Raw genomic sequence first — 21,417 nt, 5'->3', positions numbered from 1 at the left:
CCCAAGATTCATTCCAGGAAGCTTCCAGAGCCTGGAGCCTAATGTTTTCCAGTCTCCAACCAATCCTTAGCCCCCATCTTTCATCAGTATTTCTCCTTCAATCAAGACATGATGTGGGCATCCAAAGGGTCTAGAGGAAAGATGGACTCCAGAAGAGCTAGAAGGGGAGAACTGTGCTCTTTGCTGCCTTTCCCGCCAGGGTTGGCCTTCGCTGGCTAATGTATAGTCAGGCTTTCTCTTTGGGCCATCCCTAGGTGCTCTGGGTCCTTCCTCTGGCCATCCTGCTCTGTGCGTCCTTGATAGCCATCAGGCATACCTAAAGGAGGCTATGGCGAGGGAGCAGAGCAAGAGCCATGTATTCCACTTGCCATGGCTGGACCCTGGGCTCAGTGGAGCTGTGGGAGTGGAGAGGGGGATTGGGGCTCTAACTAGACAGCCTCCAGCCTGAGCTGGGTCTGAACTGGGAGAAGAAGACAGATTGAGGCTTCTCATTGCTGTGTCTTATTTCAGATGTTTCTTTGCACCCCCATGAGAAGGGAACTGCTGCCTCTAACTTCCTGGTTTGGGGTAAGGAATGAAAGAAAATCCGGAATGTAGGCCTTGTAAAGAGGTTGCCATCTTTCACCCTATTCTTCCCCTACTTTATGTCCTAGGTCCATATACAGCAAGAGTAATGATCTGTGGTAACTGTATTTCTTTGAAACCCTTTTTTTCCTGACTCTTTAGCTCTAGAGACTGCATTACAAGTCTCCTCACAGCTACACTAAGACTAACAGCTTTGTCTTTCAGTGAGGCTGGACTTTGGGACTCCTCAGTGTGTGGCTAAGGAAAGTCAGTGACACTGGTGCTACTTTGTGCATTATTAGGTGTGCTTTAAACCACAGAGGAGCTGGCCTGCTGAGGCTTGAAACTGAACAGGTCTCCTTAATATCAATCTCCATCATGTTTCCCAACTACTCAGACTTCCAAGAGTTGTGTGCATATTAAATTCAAATTTGTTTCTTGCTCTCTCAAGACTCACTGATAAACTCAAAGATTGATTTTGAGGCCGTCTCTTGCCAAGCCATAGCTAGATAACAAATCTCTGGGCAGCCTTTACAGCAATCCTACTTGACTCACATATAATTTGAGGTACTAAATAAAAAGGTTTTACTCTTATTTAGCTCTGTCTTGTGAGAAATAAATTGTCTAAAATCTAGAAAAATATTGCATTATTTTTCCCAAGGCATCATTAGGACCATACTAGTTCATTTCTTCACTCAACCAATAAAAAGGTATTAAAAGAGCACCTACTATGTATGTAGCCTTAATCTTGCAACAAGGACAGAAAGAATAAGACATTATCTCTGTCCTCAAAGTCGCTCAAAGTCTAGTGGCAAAAAGTTTCTTGGCTAGCAGAGTAATGGCCACAGTTCAGTTGGATAAGTGCCATAATAGTGCAAAGTGAGCACACAGGAGTATAAGGAAAACTAAGTTTTGAATTGTGAAAAGTTTCTTAGAGAGAGAAGTGATGAAGGGAAAAGGGATCTCCAAACAGAGGGAACAGAGCGTTCAAAGAAAGTCACAGAGGTGTGGAAGCATATTATGCATTTGGGGCACTTCTAATGTTTCAGTGTGACTGCAGCAATGGATTTGATGAGATAGAATGGTGGGAAACAAGGGTAAAGAGGCAGGAAGGTGCCTTGCATACCAGAATCAGTAGTTTGGACTTATCCTTAAGACTACAGTAAGCCACCAAAAGACTTTAATTAGGGAAGTGATTTGTGTTGTGGAAGTACCACTCTGGAAGCAATGTGGAGAAAGGATAAAAGAGGGGCAATAATGCAATACAGATATAGCAAAATCTGTGTAAGGAATGCTGAAGGTAGTAGTAGAAGGCACAATGAGAAGTACATAGAATTTAAAATCAACAACTGATTGCATATGGGCCATGACTGGATGTGGGGATGCAGGAGATGTTGCTAATATACAAGGATAAGTGGTGGTGGATGTATTTACAACTTAGTAAGTCTTCACATAAACAGGAAAAGAAAGTAGAGAGGAGAATTTCACCAAACCAAATCAATGAGATGAGAGAAAAGGAGAGAACAGATGGTCAGCAAGTAGAGATCAAGGGGCAAAGCTCTCAATAAGATCAAGGATCAAAGGTATGGAGGAAGTAGAAGAATGAGAGAGCTAGGAGAATAGCTAGGAGGTTGTAAATAAGTTCGTTTGTATTATTTCTTATATTCCACATATAAGTGATATCATACAGTATTTGTCTTTGTTGTTTCACTCCTTTGCAATTTGTTGAGACTTACTTTCTGGACATACTATGGCCAATTTTTGTAAATTCTACACATGTGCTGGGAAAAACTGTACTTTCAAGTTGCTTGGTAGAAAATAGGCATAGATGAAGATGTAGATGTAATTATAGCTATAGGTATAAGTATAGAAATAGATATTTAGATATAGGTGCATACAGATATATGACTCCATTAGGTCAAGTTTGTTAAATTGACTTTTTTCAAATATGTAGAGATTTTTCTAGTTAGTGCTTGTTACTGATTTCTAGCTTAATTCTACTGTGGTTAGAGAACATGCTCTGTCTGAATTCACTTAGTATGGCAATCTCTATGTCCATCCATGTTGCTGCAAATGGCATTAGTTTGTTTTTTTTATGGCTGAGTAACATTCCATTGTATATATGTACCACATCTTCTTTATCCATTCCTATGTTGATGGACATTTAGGTTGCTTCCATGTCTTGGCTATTGTAAATAGTGCTGCTATGAACATTGGGGTGCATGTATCTTTTCAAATTATGGTCTTCTCTGGATATATGCCCAGTAGTGGGATTGCTGGGTCATGTGGTAGTTCTATTTTTAGTTTTTTAAGGAACATTCATACTGTTCTCCATAGTGGCTGCACCAACAGTGTAGGAGGGTTCCCTTTGTAGCAACATGGATGGACCTAGAGATTGTCATATTGAGTGAAGTAAGACAGATAGAAAAAGACAAACATCATATGATATCACTTATATGTGGAATCTAAAATATGACAAATGAATTTATTTACAAAACAGAAATAGAGTCATAGATGTAGAAAACAATTTTATGGTTACCAGGGAGAAGGGGGGAGGGATAAATTGAGAAGTTGGGATTGACATATACACACTACTATATATGAAAGAGATAACTAAAAAGAGCCTACTATATAACACAGGGAACTCTACTCAATACTCTGTAATGACCTATGTGGGAAAAGAATCTTAAAAAGAGTGGATATATGTATATGTATATGTATAACTGATTCACTTTGCTGTACAGTAGAAAGTAACACAACATTGTAAAACAACTGTACTCCAAAAAAAACTTTTTAAGAATGTAAGAACAATCCATAAAAAGGAAAAACAATCGTAGCTGGATATTTTAACCTTCAACCCTTAGAAACTGAAAGTTTAAACAAACAAAAATAAGCAGCAATATCAAAGACATAGTAATAAATTTGTGCCAATAGACAATATAAAACTCTACACCCAACAAAAAGAGAACACAAATTCTTTGGAAGCACATTACCCATTTATAGAAATAAAATATGAATTAGGAAAAAGGGAGCCTCAATAAACTCCAAAGGATTAATATCATAAAAACTAGGCTCTCTGATCATAATGCTTCTGCAGAAGTTAATAATAACACAAAGATATCATTAAAAATCCAAAATGTTGGGACTTCCCTGGTGGTGCAGTGGTTAAGAATCTGCCTGCCAATGCAGGGGACACAGGTTCAAGTCCTGGTCCAGGAAGACCTCACATGCCATGGAGCAACTAAGCCCATGCACCAAAACTACTGAGCCTGCGTGCCACAGCTACTGAAGCCCGCACGCCTAGAGCCCGTGCTCCGCAACAAGAGAAGCCACCACAATGAGAAGCCCATGCACCACAATGAAGAGTAGCCCCTGCTTGCAGCAACTAGAGAAAGCTTGTGCACAGCAATGAAGAACCAACACAGCCCAAAAATTAAATAAATAAATTTTATTTTTTAAAAAAATCCAAAATGGAAAAATGGTAGTATATGACTAACCCTTAGATTGAAGGAAATTAATAATTATTTAGAAATGAATAAAAAACACTCTATGTTAATACCCCATAAAGTTTTAAACATGCTTACGCTGAGACCCAGCAATACTACTGCTAGGAAAATCCCATTAACCTAGAGAATTTCATATGCACATGCCCTGGGGGACACGGCTCAGAAGATCCAAAGTGGCAGTGCTCTTAACAGTCCCAAACTGAACACAACCCAAATACCAAAACAAGTTGAATGAGTATACAAATGGAATATCATACAGAAAACTCAGCCACATACAACAAACTAGGTGAATCTTATGAACATAATATTGAGTCAAAGAAGCCACACACACAATATATACTGTATGAGGCTGTTTCTATAAAGTTAAAAGCAGGCATGTGTAAATAGGTGATACAAGTAATACACAATAACCAGGGGGCTGGTGTTGGGAAAGAACATGAGGGGATTCTTGGGGGCTGGTCATGTTCTCTTTGACTTAGGTAGTGCTTACATGAATACCCACCTTATAATTATTTCTTGAACCAGATAATTACATTTTATGTACTTTTCTGAAGGTATGTTATATTTCACAAAAATTGCTTTAGTATTGTGCAGTACTATGATACTCTCACAGTTGAATCCCTTTATTGGCCTGAGGTTGGGACTAACATGTTCCTTCATGCATTAGAGCAGGTTCTGTGTGAGTATGTGTGTTTTGGTAGAGATGGAAATATTGGAATTGGGTATAGTATGTGACATACCATTTTAAAATTTTTCTGATGAGAAAATGGTCTAAGAGGATTCCCATGGTTTGTGATTGACCCTATCCTTTAAAGAACCATGGTAGGCAGCTCTACATTCATTCATGATGGAAGACACATTCCAGAACTTTTCACTTGACAAATTAGCTATGGTCAATATCACTGGCTCTCAAAACTTAGTGCACACACAAATTCTTTTATGTGAAGATATCGTTAAATTGCAGAATCTTTGAATCCATTCCTAGTAAAGGATGGGGCAGTTAGAGGAAATCTTCATTTCAAACAAATACACCTGAAGATTCTAATGTAGGTGATCCAGGGACATGGGAAATCAACATTGCAGAACCTGATATTTCCTTCAGTTCTGGCTGCATGAATCAAGATGTCTGATCAATTCAGTCCCAAATGAGATTTGTTCATATGGACAACAGCACCAAGACAGTTGAATATTGCGTTGTTAGAGGGACTCAGCCACAGCCAATCAGTGATCCCAGAAGTACTCTCCCTGCGAAAAGTCTGCCTGAAAGCCACTACCATATCTGAACCAGAAAGAGAAGGATGAGAGGCTGAAGACAGATCAGGCAGCTGGAGGTTTAGTGACAGGAAATTAAAGGTATTCCCATTTAAAGTTTGGAGTTCTCTGTTCTTTCTGTGAAGTAGGAGCATAAGGTCATCTGCGGGAGAGGGTAAGCAGTGAGGATCCTGATGAAACTGGTGATTTTGAGTTTACAGTGATATAGTTAATGTGACAGTGGCTGGAAGCAATGAGCAAACAAGCTTTAGCCACATGAGGCCCTGGGCAGAGTTGGGAGACCGGGCATTGTCAGTGGTCCTGAGTAGTTCAGTTGATACCTGTTCTCTCAGTGGTCTTGCGGCTGTTGGTAGTAGGGGCTGAGAGGTTAGACATTGAATTCTGCCCTAGCTCCAAAGCATTTCACAGTCTCATGTTCACTGATACCATGGTTTCTGATTCTCTATCCTCCTGGCCTCTTCCCTCTCCAGAACAACCACCCCATCTGATTCCTGCAGGCCAATCTTCTCCTAATCAGTTCCCTGTCTCTCATTGGACAGTACCTTGTCTACCCTTCTTCTTTGCAGGTAGGATCTGTGGCTTATCTCTTTCTTTCTTCTATCCCAGAATGCCTAATGCTGGGCTGAATAAACAACAGAAGCTTGCAAAGTGGTTTTTTTTTTTTGTCCCCTCAAAATTATATAAACCCAAATACTTTGTTTTTTTTTTTTTTTTTTTTTTACTCTTCAGATGACCAAACTGGACCAAGTTCATGGTTTTATAGAAGAAAATCCCAAATGAGCTGCAGAGCAGGTCATGAACAGTCCTTCTTATTGGATGCCTTTGATGTAATGACACTCATTACAGACACACTGTTCTGTACAGCTGTTCTTCACACTCCTTGCATATATAATTTCTATTTCACAATTGCAAGAATATTCTTCAGAGATTGCCACCTTACTCAGGTGATTTGAGTTTTCAGTATTTGGTACTTTGCCTTCTAACACTCCCTAAACATCCCAGCAGTGTTCAGAAATGCCCATTGTCTTCCATTTCTTCTTCCTCTTCCTGAATTCCCAGCTATCTTCTCAATGTGTATGGGTCACTGCTTTTCTCTTGGATCCACTAAAATGATAATACAATGTCCGTACCCTCAAGTAACTTACAGTCTAGTGAAGAGAGACAGATGATGCACATGCGCACATGTGCGCGAGCACGCACATACACACTCACATCAAATAAGCAAGATGATTTCAAAGAATGATGAATGCTCTGCAGAAAATCAAGAGAGCAATGTCAGGGAGTAAAGTTGGACTAATGTTAGAATACAAGGAAATGATTGGCATGAAGTGAAAATTTGAGCCATGCACCTATCTGGAAGATGAGTATTCTAGGTAGAGAGAACAGCAAATACCAGACCCTGAGGCAGCAGTGTGCTTGGTGTGTTTGAGGAACAGCAAGAAGGAAAGTGAAGTGAGACAGATAGCAGAAACCACTTTAACCCACTTAAACAGAAAAGGTTCAGAATTAGGTGCTGACAAAGTTGTTGAAATAATCAGAATAATATACTCTAGGTTGAATGTCCAGAACTGTTTCACTTAATAACACATAACTGGCACTATCAGGAAGGTGGAGAATCAGAGGACCACACCACCTCTGCTGAGATCACCACAAATCTTGACCACACTGCTTCATTCTCTTCCTAAATAAACGAAGTGGATACATCATGATCTGCCTTTTGATGCCCACAAAACTAGGAACTGCACCTTGAGACATCTGCTACTGCTCACGCAAAAGAAGCAAAAGCTTCCAAGACCATGCTCACTAGCAAAAACTAGAAATCATAGAAGCAGAATCGTGAACTTTGCCCCACTCATCCTTCCAAATTGCATGCAGTTTAATCTGCTTGGCAGAGACTAGGTCACCTGTGGAATCCAGGCTGTGAGGGATTTCTGGAAATATAGTCTTTAGCATTCCAACCTCTATCATTTAGTGAGGTATGTTACAATTGGGGTCGCAATGAGGTCAAGTGAGCTAATATACGATATTTGCTACAGGAGACAAGATCAGAAGTAGGGAAGCCACTTAGAGGCTGTTATAGTAGTCCACCTGAAAGATGACTTGAACCAGAGTGAAAAAGGTAAAGGTTTTGAAAGATGGTTGGATTTAATATTGTACTCTAAATATAGGACTTGTTTATAGATTGGAGCAGGAAAGATGCAAAAGATATAAAGGAGTGTACATTAAGACTTCTAGCCATCCCTGCCCCAGCCACCCTTGAGGACTTTTCCTGAATAATTAAGCCTGGTTTAGGAGACCCTCTTATGTATATCACAGCATTACACAGTGTTGGAATCCCTTGTTTTATCATCTGTATTTCTACCAAATTTCCATTTCCCCACCAGCAGAGCATGTGTCTGATAGTGCATGGCACTGTGCCTGGCACATTGAGCAATCTCAATAAATACTGTTCTAAGAACGGATGAAAGAGAGGACTGAGCTAATTCCTAAAAACACACAAACTACCAAAACTGATTCAAAAATAAGTAGAAAATCTGAACATACCTGTAACAAGTGATATAATCAGTAATTAAAAACAACCCAACAAAGAAACGCCCAGGACCAAATATCTTGACTGGGGAATTGTACCAAGTATTTAAAGAATTAACACCAATCTTTTTCAAGCTCTTCCAAAACATAGAAAAGTATGGAGCACTTCCTAATTCATTTTATGAGGTCAGCATTACCCTGATACCAATGCCAGACAAGAAAAGAAAACCATAGGCCACTATCCCTTCTGAACATAGATGCAAAAATCTTCAACAAAATACTAGCAAACTGAATCCAGCAGCACATTAAAAGGAGTATACATCATGACCAAGTGGAATTTATCCCAGGAATTCAAGGGTGGTTCTTCAATAAGTTACATGTAGATTTACCATATGACTCAGCAATTCCACTCCTAAGCGTATACCTAAGAGAACTGAAAAAAAATGTTTTCACAAGGCATGTACAAGGTGAAAACTTATACATGAATGTTCAAAGCAGCACTTTTCACACTAACCGAAAGGTGGACACCACCCAAATGTCCATCAATAGATGAATGGATAGACAACATGAAGTATATCTATACAATGGAATATTATTCAGCCTTGACAAGGAATGAAGTACTGATACATGCTACCACATGGATGAACCTTGAAAACATTATATTAAGTGAAAAAAGCTAGTCACAAAAGGCCACATGTTGTATGATTCTCTTCATACAAAATGTCTATAATAGACAAATCCATAAGATCAGAAATCAGTTTAGTGACTGAAAGGGCCAGGGAGTGGGGAGGGAGAATGGGGAGGGACTGTTAATGGGTATAGGGTCTCCTTTAGGAGTGATGAAAATGTTCTATAACTAGATAGAGGGATGATTATACAATACTTTGAATATACTAAAATCCATTGAATTATACACTTTAAAAGAGTGAGTTGTGTGATATGTCAATTATATCTTAATAAAGCTGCTCTTTAAAAGAAAGAAAGAAAGAAAATAATGGATTAAAGAATACCATATCACCTTGAGTCCATCTATTCGGTGGCCTGGTAAACTTCTCTGTATTAAGATGTCATTAAGAGTTCTCACTCATTGCCAGTGTTGCTAGATGGGGTTACATCTTCCAGCATGCAATGTGAAATCCTTTGGGTAGTCAGAAACTGGAATTCAATGTCAAGTGAGGGGCATGGGATCCAGGCTTTTTCAAGCCAAGAAACACTATGTTGGGCTGATTTTGTCCTTTGCTCTCCATGAAGGTATTTGATCTTTTTAAGTACACTATACCTCATTATGCCAAACCAGAAATGAAAAGATCCTGTATTTTGCCCTTGTGCTTCATTGTGAACCATAGTCATATTCACATAGATAACTGAGATGAAGCTTCTAACAGTGGGGTATAAATGCTAAAGCTGCTGCTATAGAAACTGCCCTAGAAGAGCTTCTAGAAAGTAAAGGTGAAGCCTCGGTTAGTTCAACATGGATTGAGAGTTTTGAACAAAACCATATTTGAGGCATTTAAATTGTATGACAATAGAACACCAAGTGAAATCATTAGAAATTCCAGGGTAAGATGATAAGTTTCATGTGACTTAGGTTTTTGACAACCCTACTGCATAAACCAGCAACTGTGTCCCAGGTACCCCAAAGAAAACCTATGATGAGTGGTCAGTTGCTTTGTAAATTGCCACATCTAAATTAAGAGGTAAATGAGTAGTTTTAAAATGAACTGTGATTCACTGAGGTTAGTAGTTTATTACTTGAGGTTCTACATTCTTCCTGGAGTCTGGTCCGTGTAGGAAAAGGCCTTTTCCTATCTTCTGAGATCCAGAAGCTTCAGGCTGGGGCAGACACATTTGCGACACATCCCAGGCACTGATTCCCCTGGCCTGCATTCTGCAACCCTTCTATACATCTGCTCCTGCCCCCTACCGGAGTCACATAGCTCATCTCAAGAACTATGGGTATAGTCAGTCTGCTCCGGTGACCGACATTTTTCCTTCTCTTCATCCCACTTGTCCTACTAGCTAGCTGGCAATGGCCACCTAACTCTAGAAGATCTCCCATTGCTTGCCCATTGAACATGTGCTTGGCCATTGTTTTAGGTATTTTCCATGGAGATGAGGAAACGGAGGCACACAGAAGCTAGGTAACTTGCTTGAGATCACACAGCTCTGACCTCCATCATATCCTCTCTACTCCTGGCTGAAAATCAGTAGCTAATTTGTGAGGATTAAATTATTATTATTAGTCCTCTGGAGCAGGGTGGCCCTTTCTGTCCAGTGGGCTTGGATTGGGAGTACATTTTGCAAATTAAGACCCAGACAGTCTGGAACAAGCATTTCCATCTATTTTAATAAACCTAAGTGAACCTAGGGTGAAGTTCTGCATAAACAGAGTTACATAATAATGCGTTTCACTGGAAAGGACATGTTTACATTTCATTACATTAACATGTTTACATTTAATGGAACACAAGAAGTGTCACTTTGACTTCATTTTCAAAGGTGATTCCTGAGTAGCATCTACAGCTTCACAGAAAAGCTTTCATACACCTAATAACTTGTGGAATAACGTTATGCACTTGAATATGTGCACACGCTGTTCTAAAAGCCTTTTCTCCCACTTTAGTAGTGTTGATGTTAGGAAGCATAGCCTTGGTCACTGTTCATCCATAAGGCATCTTGGCCCTTCCTGCTCCATCTCAACTCAATAGGCTCCACAGGAGAGAAACGAATCTAGAGGAACCAATTCACTGTAACGGGCAATGTTCCCATAAACAACATCAGGAACATGAGAGCTGTCAGAAGCACTGCAGTGGGTTTCTGTCATCATTTGATAGAAATTCATGCCACCCAAATAAATGCTATATTCACCTCTGGTTTCTATCCTGTGTAAATTCAGAGGATTAAATGAATTCAATATGTTCACATCCTGAAGAGCAAACTAGAGAATGGCTCAATTCATAAAAACCCCATAATCCCCAAGAACAAACCAAAGGCTTAAGATAGTCAAGCTAAGAAACTAAGAAATGAATCAAATAAATACATTAAGCAAACTTTCCCTTGGGTGTGTCATTTCTAAAAGAGAGAAAAGGGTGCCACGGGCTCAAATGTGGCTCCTTCTTGATTACTTAAGAACACTTAGGCAGCTTTCAGTGGAATCGATCATTTGTAGCCTGAATGCTTTTTTTTTTTCACTCAGACTTCCACATTGTCAATTAGTACCTAAAACAACTTATGTAATTTGTGCTTTTAGAATGTCAGGCGTTAAATTATTTTTCAGTACAACCCACGCAAATCCTGATTGGGCTTATTTGTTTATTTGTTAAATGAGGTAGGGATTCAGGGGAGAAATCATGGTGGGCAAAAAGGGTTTGATTTTAAAATAAGAAGAGTTATAGAGAGAATACAGCTAATGATGAGAGAAGTGAAGCTTACAGACTTTTAAGGGGAATAAGCATACACAGAGCTCTAATAAAAGGCTCTGTGTGATCAGGGCACAAAGTCAGAGCCCTCACAGGTGGCTTTGTGGGGAAAGGTATATGGCCTTGGGTTTAAAAGATAAGTTGGATTTAGGCAGATGAAGGCAGCAAACTGAATATCCACCAAGAGGGAGTTAGTTGCTCAGGAAAAGGCCAGTAACCCCTTTGGACAGGACCTGAGCATGCATGACAGGAAGGAGGGAGAGGAGAGAGCTAGAAGAGTCGGTTGGAATCACATAGTAAATGGTTTGAATACAGAATGGATTAAAGAGGGAGCAAACACTAAAGGAGAAAACCAATTAGAAGACTATTGCAAGAGTCCAAGTCAGGCAAGAAGGCAGGAACTAGGGGTGGGAGCCATGGTCTGAGGAGGACACTGTGGGGAAAAGCATCATGGAGATAGTCTCGAAGGTCAAATTGAAAAAGATATGGTGACCCACACAGAAAAGCCACGATAACCAATAAACACTCTTTCTCCCTGTACCAACTCCTGAAATCTTCTCCCAAATGGGAGTCAATTATGATAAATCTGCAAAGGAGTAAATGAGAGATCAGTATGGAAAGCCTCAGTTGACTGAGTCAAGGAATAAATGAACATGTAGTCGCTTCAGGGACTTATTTGATTATTGGAAAGAAATGTAGTGCTGAGGCAAGATGCCAGGTGTGCAGCAGCAGGCATCACAGCTGGCAATGTACTCTCAAATCTGACAGTACCAATTCCCCCCTGAACACTGCTGCACACACACACAAGTCCTTGGATAGCATGTATTCACATGCTTAGGACAATTGCTCTAAAAAGACCCTATCTGGACATAAGCACTCTACATTAGCAGAGTGGTCTCAGTACATACTTTTGTGTCTCCATTTCTATTTTGGGGGATTTTTAGAATTATAAAACTCAAAAATGGAAAAGACCTCAATTTTTTTCAGCTGGGTCCAACCATTAGTATTCTCTCCATAATATTTTCAAGAAGCAGTCATGTAGTCTGTCCTTGAACATCTCCAGCGATAGGGAGCTCATTCCATCTTGTGATTGCCCTGAATAGTGTGTCTCTTTTATCCACTCTTCCATAACAATTACTGTGTCAATAATTACCCTAGGTGCTTTACCATCTTGATCTCACTTAATCCCCACTTAACCCTCAAATTTTATAGATGAAAAACCTGAGGATCAGATAGTGTGACTGGTCCAAAGTCATACAGATGGTGAGTGGCAGAACTGGGATTCAAGTCCCTAAATCTGTCTGACTCTGATGCTCCCTCCATTAGAGCTAAGTCTAAGCCAAAATCTGTCTGCCTCTAAATACCCCCCACTGACAGAATTATAGCATCCCTTCTTGGAAAGAGGACTGTACCTCTTTGAGGTACAGTTAGAGAAAGAAATCTTCTGGGTCCCTTTCATCAAAATGAAAGCCAAACAATGGGGATATATGTATATGTATAGCTGATTCACTTTGTTATAAAGCAGAAACTAACACACCATTGTAAAACAATTATACTCCAATAAAGATGTTAAAAAAAAAGGAAAAAAATAAGAAAGCCAAACAAGGCCACAGAGCAAAGCCTGTTCCCCAACATGCGGTACTTAGGCTTCTTCTCTCTCAGGTATCATCTTTGAGCATTTCTAACCAATAAATATGATAGCCACTTCCAAGCCCTCATCCTGCATGAGCTCCGACTTTGGAGAAATTTTCTCCTCTGTTTATTTCTGGGATGCTTCTTTCAACAGACATCTCTTGAGTTCTCACTATAAAGGAGACTCTAGACTGAGTTCTAGGCAGCCACATGATGAATCAGAAACAGTACCGAGACTACAGGAGCTCCCAGTCCATCATGGAAGAGAGGTGAGAGGCAATGATGACAATATAGGAGGGAAATGCTGTTCTAGGGGACTGTTGAAGGCACCCTTGGAGCATGAAGGAAAGAGTCACTATCTCTGCCTGGCCAGTTGGAAAAAGCTTCATAACAGCTGGGCTTAGTCTTGAAAGATGAGTAAGAATTCATTGGGCAGAAAGGGGGGATATTATATATTTAAATTCCTACTCAACATTATTACTGAGGCACCTAATAGTCAAAGCAAACTTCTAATGTTCAAAACCAAATCCTTGGCTTCCCACATACCTCAACTTCTTCCCAGAGTCTTACATAGCTCTGTAAATGGTAAGCCCATTATCCCCACTGGTCAGGCTCAAACTCTTGGAGTCTTTTTTGACACTCTCTTTCTTTCATATCCAGTTAGTCAGTGAATCCTTTTGATTCTACCTTGAAAAGATATCCAAAATCTGACCACTTCTCACCACTTCCACTGCTACTACCCTGGTCTGAGCCCATCATCTGCCACCTGCATTATTGCAGTAGCTTCGAAACTGGCCTCCCTGCTTCTGCCCTTGTCCCCCACAGAGTGGTTGGAGGGATCCCTCTAAAACATTAGTGTGATCGTGTTACTCTTATATCCAAAATCTACCATTGGCTTTCTAGCTCACTCCATGTAAAAGTCAAATTTCTTACAAGGGTTTACAAGGCCCTACATGATCTTGCCTCCCTGTTTCCATTTGGACCTCATCTCCTATTCCTGTACCCCTCACTCATTCTCTTCCAGCCTCATTGGCCTCCTTGCTGCTCTTTGAATACACAAAGCATACTTCTACCTTCATGCCTTTCCATTTGCCATCCTCTCTCCTGGGATCCTCTTTCCCCAGATGTCTGCATGGCTTGCATTCTCTCCTCTTTCCAGTCTTTTTTATTCAAACACTACCTTATTTAAAATAACATCCTCATCCTCCAACCACCACCATCCCACTCACCAAGGGTTCTCTCCCCCTACTAGAATGTAATTTCTGTGGTGGCAGGGATTTTTGACAGGTTTTTATTTTTCCTACTATTATGTCCCAGTTCCCAGAAAAGTACTTGGCACATAATAGGTACTCAATAAATAGCTGATGAATGAATGAATGAACATGGGAGTGGAGAGATAGAAGGACATGGAATAGATGACTTCTAGGTCACAATCAGGTAACAACTGAATATTAATTCACAGGAATTGAGAATACACCAAAATGACCATATTTGCTGGGAATTAGGATAATCTTGGAACACTTTGGATTCAAGCTACCTATAAAACATGCTGAGAGAATTGTCCATGGGCCTTTATAATAATAGTACAGGCACTGGGAGGAGTGTGGGAAAAAGAGTATATTCATCAAGATAGGCTAGGCTTTGCTGAAATAATAAGCATCTCCAACTTTTAGCAGCTTAGCATAACAAAACTTGATTTCCAACTCACACAAGATCAGCTGCAAGTTACCAGCTCTCTCTTCCACCTGAGGACTCAGAGTCTAGGTTCCCTCCATCTTCGATGTCACTATTTCAACACCTGGCTTTCAGCATCACCAGGGCAAAGGAAGAGAGAGCTTATGGATTATACACTGGCTTTTAAATGCCTCATCTGGGAAATGGTATGTGCCACTAAAGTTTGCATTTCATTGTCTAGAACTAGTCACACAGCCCCAGCTAACTGAAAGGGGCTGGGGGTGTGGGAAGCACTTGAAATACTTGGTGAGCTCTACAGACTCTGCTGAGAGATCATGGAGAAAGGGGCTGTTTTGAGAAATTTGTGCTCTGGGAGTCATATTTAAGAAAGGAGCCCTTCTTACCAAGAGCACCTCATATAGCCACACAACTCCAGGAGCTTCCTATTTACCATTTGTACAGGATCCCCGCTTCTCACTCCCTGGGAACAAGAGCAAAGGTGCCCAAGGCCAGACATCAGCAGCCCTCCTGAGGTACTGGGTAGCTAGTGGCAGCTAGGACCCCAGTGTAGAAGTAGAGGTTCATCCATTTGTGCACTAAAACCTCCTCTCTCAGAAGGACCTTTGCTCCCTGTGCTTATCACCCCTCTTTTTCGCCGAGCTGAAGGGTTTTTTTTTCGTAAATGTCAGCCTGGCTTCCCTGGATTCGGGGAAACAATTAGATAAATATAGAGTCAGCCCACAATTAGACCAAGAGAACTGAGGACCCCTGGTGGCTACTAGTGGTAATGACCGCAGTCTTTTGAGAAGGAGATTATGAGAAACCTGATGGGGCTGAGGGATTAAGGGAGGTGAAGCCCCAGAGTTAGGAAGTTGGGATGGACAGGGATTTCCCTCTGACTATATTGTTCCATGAACAAGTATGCATTATTATCACCCCATAGTTCAGATGAGAGAACTAAGTTTCAGAGGCAATGACACATGCCTAGGTAGCTGGTGACAGCACTCCAATCTAAATCTTCAGATTTGTAGTCAAATCCTTCTTAGCACACTATGCTACAACCAGTTCCGGGGGGAAAAACCCTTAGAGTTAGTGGATCATTCTCCCTATTCCTTCTCTTCTATGCAAAGGGAGTAAAATACTGCTTGAACATGCTATATATCAAAAGTCAAGTTTCTGCAGACTTTGGGGGGAAAGCTGTGACCTATGCAAATTGTGAATTCCCAGCAAAAGTGAAGAGAAGCCCTGCAAACTCAGAATCAAAATTCTAGCAACTTCTCTCTTAATATTTGATCAGAATTGGTGTTGACATATTGCATGCCACGAGTGAATGTTGGTTTATGTCTTCACTGTTGGACCACTTTCTGATTGGCTTGGCGTGAACCAATAGAGAAAGCTTTCTTGCTCTCACAAAATTTTCTCTTGGAGAAATGGTTTTCTAGGGAGGAAGGTCAAGAGGGTATATAAGAATGTTTGTCTGTCCCTCAAATAGAAGAAATACATAAAGGAGTTTATGCAAAAATACTTGAAATTCCTCTTAGAAGACATCATAGACAGATGTTTTCAGCTTAGGTTGTTGTCAGGGAATTTCAGAGGTGCGGCAGACCATAGAAACTCTGATGCTCCTATTTGGCCATCCCTGACAGGCTTTATATGAACAGCTCTAGTAACAAGTCAGGACTTCACTGTCTCAAAATACAGTCTATTGCATTTTTAGCTCTGTTTGTTCCAAATATAAACCCCTACAGAAATTCAACTGCAGTCCAGCCTTATGCAGACCAGTGAGTGAGGGCACATGGTCAGGCCTGAGGAATGTAATAAGACATCCTGGGAAGCACAGAATTATTTATTTTATATACTTTTCCTTAGAAACAGAGTGAAAGTTTGGGGGAGGGTAAGCAAAAGGAAGCCTTTCTACAAAGATTCACTTTTATTCTGCTTACTCTTAGAAAGCCTTATATAAGCACATTTCTCCAGCCTTAGAAATCAGCTGCAACCAGCATTTCAGACCCATGGAGCATGCTTGCCTCTTTCATGGCCCATGAGACAAGAAATACATACTTATAGGAAGATGGCCTTTCAAACATGACAAATGTGAAGCTCCTACCTGTCAGGTTGCTCTAAATAATCCAATTTTTAACAAGTATATTTTGTTAATTGGGAATAAAATGGATAACATTTTTATTAAATTGTTTTTCATGGAAAATTTTAGTAAAATGCATTTTGCAAGCCAGGGCCTAATGCCCATCCTCTTGTTTCAATCTCTCTTACTAGTGCCTTTGATTAGGACCTCATCTTTAACTTGAACCATTAGCATAGTTTACTTTGTCTCTGATTTTATGCACTTTCACTATGATGTCTCTAGGAGTAGAATTATTTTTATTTATTCTATGTAGGATTCACCAGGCTTCTTAAAACTGTGGATTCAAATTTTCAGCCATCTTCTTCCCCATTTCTCTCTCCTCTCTTTCTGGGACATCAAGTAAATGTATGTTAGATCTTCTCACTCTATTCCTTATGTCTCTTATCCGCCTTTTTCTTTTTTCCACATAATTTGTTTCTCCAGGCAGAATTGTGGACAGTATATTGTGACCTATCTTCCAATTCAGTAACTCGCTCTTCAGTTGCATTTTGCCTTCTGTTAAACCCATTCATCCATTAAATTCTCAGTTTTCATTATTATATTTTTTAGCTCTAGTTCTATTTGATCCTTTTTTAAATCGTCCATATGACATTTTCTGTTACCTGAAAATATTTCCAAGCTTATATTTTATTTTTTGAAATATGATAAATTAGTTATTATAGTCTATGTCTCATAATTCTGATGTCTGAAATGTCTGTGAATTTGTTTTTGCCATCTATTCTTTTCTGCTGGCTGTAACTCACATTACATATTTTTCTTTGTATGCCTAGTTTCTTCTATGTGCTGACATATTATTGAAAAATTATTTGTAAGAATGATTTCAGGCCTAGGATGACAGTACCTGCCTATAGAAAGTATTTTAATTTGCTTCTGACAAATGCCTGGGGAAACTACCTGTCCAACACTACTTTAATCCAAATTCAAGGCTTCAGATTCTTGGGACCATCAAGGTGATGGGTGTCTAGGCTACAAGTCCATGCAAAGGCTGGTTGCTACTGGTTCACCATTATCCTGAAAGGGTAGCTACTCAGTCTCAGTTTAAAGTGGCAGGAAGTCTTATCAAATTTCCCACTTGTCCCCTTTTCTCAAGAGGGCACCACAACCAGAGCTCAGTTTCACAACTCTCTTATGATTCATCAAATGCCTTCAGGGCAAAATGACTTCTAGTGCCAGACTTCCTTCTCTGGGTTATTTTCTTCTTCTAGATTTTAGCCTCACTATTTTGGGGTGGTTTTTTTTTTCAGTTTTTTCGAGATATTATTGACATATGTAAGTTACATGAGGATTTGACACATGTTTATATTGTGAAATGATTACCACAATGCAGTTAGTTAACATCTCCAGCCCCCTCACAAAATTACTTTTTTGGGGGGGAAGGGTGGTAACTTTCAAGATCTACTCTCCAAGTTTATAATACCTTATAATTAATTATAGTCACTATGCTGTACATTAGATCCCCATAAGTTATTCAATTTATAGCTGGAAGTTTGTACCTTTTAACCAATATCTCCCTATTTCTCCCCACCCTCAGCCTATGGCAACCACCATTCTACTCTGTTTGAGTTTGGGTTTTTTAGAGTCCACATATAAGTGAGAACATACAATATTTGTCTTTCTCTGTCTGACTTATTTCACTTAGGGTAATACCCTCAAGCTCCATCCATTTCATCGCAAATGACAGGGTTGCGTTCATTTTTATGGTTGAATAATATTCCATTATGTATATGTACCACATCTTCTTCATCAATCCATCAGTGAACACTTAGGCTGTTTCCATATCTTGGCTATTGTGAACAATGCTTCAGTGAACGTTGAAGTACAGATATCTCTTTAAGATCCTGATTTAATTTCCTTCATATATATACCCAGAAGTGAGATTGCTGGATCATATTGTAGTTCTGTTTTTAATTTTTTGAGGAACCTCCATGCTATTTTCCATAGTGGCTGCACCAATGTACACTCCCACCAACAGTGGAGAAGGATTCCCTTTTCGCCACATCCTTGTCAACACTTGTTGCCTCTTGTCTTTTTGAAGATGGCCATTCTAACAGGTGTGAGGTGATATTTCACTGTGGTTTTGATTTGCATGTCACTGATGATTAGTGATGCTGAGCATCTTTTCATGTGCTTGTTGGCCATTTGTATGTCTTCTTTGGGAAAATATTCAGTTCCTCTACACATTTTTGGTCAGATTGTTTGTTTTTTTGCTATTGAATTATATGAGTTCCTTATATTTTTTGGATATTAACCCCTTATCAGATGTGTGGTTTGTAAATTTTTTCTCCCATTCCATAGGCTTCCTTTGGATTTTGTTGGATGTTTCTTTTGCTATGCAGAAGCTTTTTAGTTTGATATAGTCCCACTTGTTGATTTTTGCCTTTGTTGCTTATAATTTTGATGTCATATCAAAAAAACAGTTGCCAAGACCAATGTCAAAGAGCTTTTCCCCTATGTTTCCTTCTAGTAGTTTTACAGTTTAAGGTCTTACATTTAAGTCCTTAATCCATTTCAGGTTAATTTTTGTGAGTAGAATAAGACGGGGTCCGATTTAATTTTTCTGCATGTGGTTAATCCAATTTTTCCAACACCATTTATTGAAGAGACTCTTATTTCCCCATTGAGTCTTTTTGGCTCCTTTGTCAAATATTAGTTGACCATATAGGCATGGGCTTTCTTCTGGGATCTCAATTCTATTCCATTGTTCTATGTGTCTATTTTTATGCCAGTACCATGCTGTACTGATTACTATAGCTTTGCAATAAAGTTTAAAATCAGGAATTGTTATGTCTCCAGCTTTGTTCTTCTTTCTTGGTATTACTTTAGCTATTCAGGGTATTTTATCATTCTGTATGAATCTTAGGATTCTTTTTTTGTATTTCTGTGAAAAATGCCATTGGAAGTTTGATAGGGATTTCATTGAATCTATAGATTAGACTCATTATTTTTAGCTTTTTAAGAAGCAGAAGTAAACAATACTCTCCTAACTACTGTCATCGTCCTCAGTTTCTCTTCCTTCCAGTTTCTCCTTCACAAAGTAACCAGGCATTCTTCCAAGGCACCGTTCTGATTGAGTCATTCCCTTGCACAATCCTTTCAAAAGCATACCGTTGACTCTAAAATAAAAATCAAATTCCTTTGTTTGGACAATTAGGTCCAAAACTCTCTTGCTCCATTTATTTATTTTACACTGAGTGTGGGTGCTCACTAGGCCAGGTTCTGCCTAATCTCTTGCCTCTTACCTCTCTTACCTCTTGTCTTACTCCAAACATAACCTACACTCCAGCCAAACTGGAACATTTACTGCCATGTGGCAGACTTGGATCCAGAACACAGATGGGCTAACTTCCAGGTCAATGCTCTTTCTCCTACATCATGATCCCATAGGTGTAAGCCCATTCAATCTGGATATTTATGGATATTCTAATAAATTAACTAGACCAAAGTTCAACAAGTATTGATGCAAATTATAGTGGCATTTTTGTATTTCTTGTTGTTTTGTGGGCTATTTGTCTTGTGAGTTAGAAATTTCAACAAAGCATTACCTCTAGGGAGAGCAGAAGTCGGGGAGGACCCTCTGGGATGTAAGGCCTGGAAGTGAATTCTTCATCATCAACTTTTTGGCAATCTTCATAGTCACAAGGGCACCTAGGAATAAAACTTCAAGCTTCAGGCTTGTTTTCCCCTGACAAATGAGGGACCAATTGCCTGTGGAATTTGATTCCAGGATACTGGGAACATCCTCATCTAAATAAATTTACTCCCATCTGCTGGCAGTTGCCTGAATTTCCAGTGGACACTGAATCACACTAAAACAAAACAAAACAAAACAAAACAAAAAACATAATGTTTTGGAAGTAGTCAAACCTGGAAATAGGATTCTAGTTTGGGCCTCTACTGTTATGTGACCTCAGGCCAACCCCTTTTCCTTCTCTGGGCCTCAGTTTCTCCATATTACAATCCAGATGGTTGGACAAAATGACCTGGAATAGCCATTCCCACTTTTATCAAGCAAGGATTGTCTCTACAAGGATGCCTGGATGACCAGAGACAATGGGGGCAGAATTAATAGCAGTAGGGATGAGTTTTATTGATCCATTCCTGTATGTAATAGCCAGTGACATGCAGGTTCCACCATCTTCTTTTATTTCTACACTCATGTGAGAAGGAGACCATTTGCTGCAATAGTGGGGCAAAGGGAAAGGAAGGTGCAAGGGTGTTCTGCTCGTTAAAAAAGGCAGGGGACTATGAGACACATTTTTTTAAAGTTTGGTTCTAAGATGGTTAAGAAAGTGGGGATAAAGAGTTAAACACTTAAGTGTGGGAAACACTCAACCAACCAGGCAACTGGAGGTTTTCTGAGCACAAGTAGTCCCAACTCACTTCACCAAATACTGAGAGAAAGGAGAAGAGGGCTATATCTCTGTGTAAATGTTTTAGCTAACCAAGAGTGAACCTAAAATTCATTTTCATTGAAACCCTTCTCAGTGGCATGCCTTAGGAAGTTCAGCATTGGTGAACGTGACTGAGATCTATTTATCGATTGCCCATCTGGCCCATGTGCTCTGAAGGACGTCTTTCTGAACTTCATTTGTCAAGGATCTGAGAAGGGAAGGACAGAGGGGATTGGGTGAAGGAATTTCCCTATCCTCTGAGATCCTTTTGTTTCATAGGAGAGTGT

This window comes from Pseudorca crassidens, chromosome X (genome assembly GCF_039906515.1).
Source record: "Pseudorca crassidens isolate mPseCra1 chromosome X, mPseCra1.hap1, whole genome shotgun sequence".
Classification (NCBI taxonomy): domain Eukaryota; kingdom Metazoa; phylum Chordata; class Mammalia; order Artiodactyla; family Delphinidae; genus Pseudorca; species Pseudorca crassidens.
Note: the sequence above shows the minus strand (reverse complement) of the source record.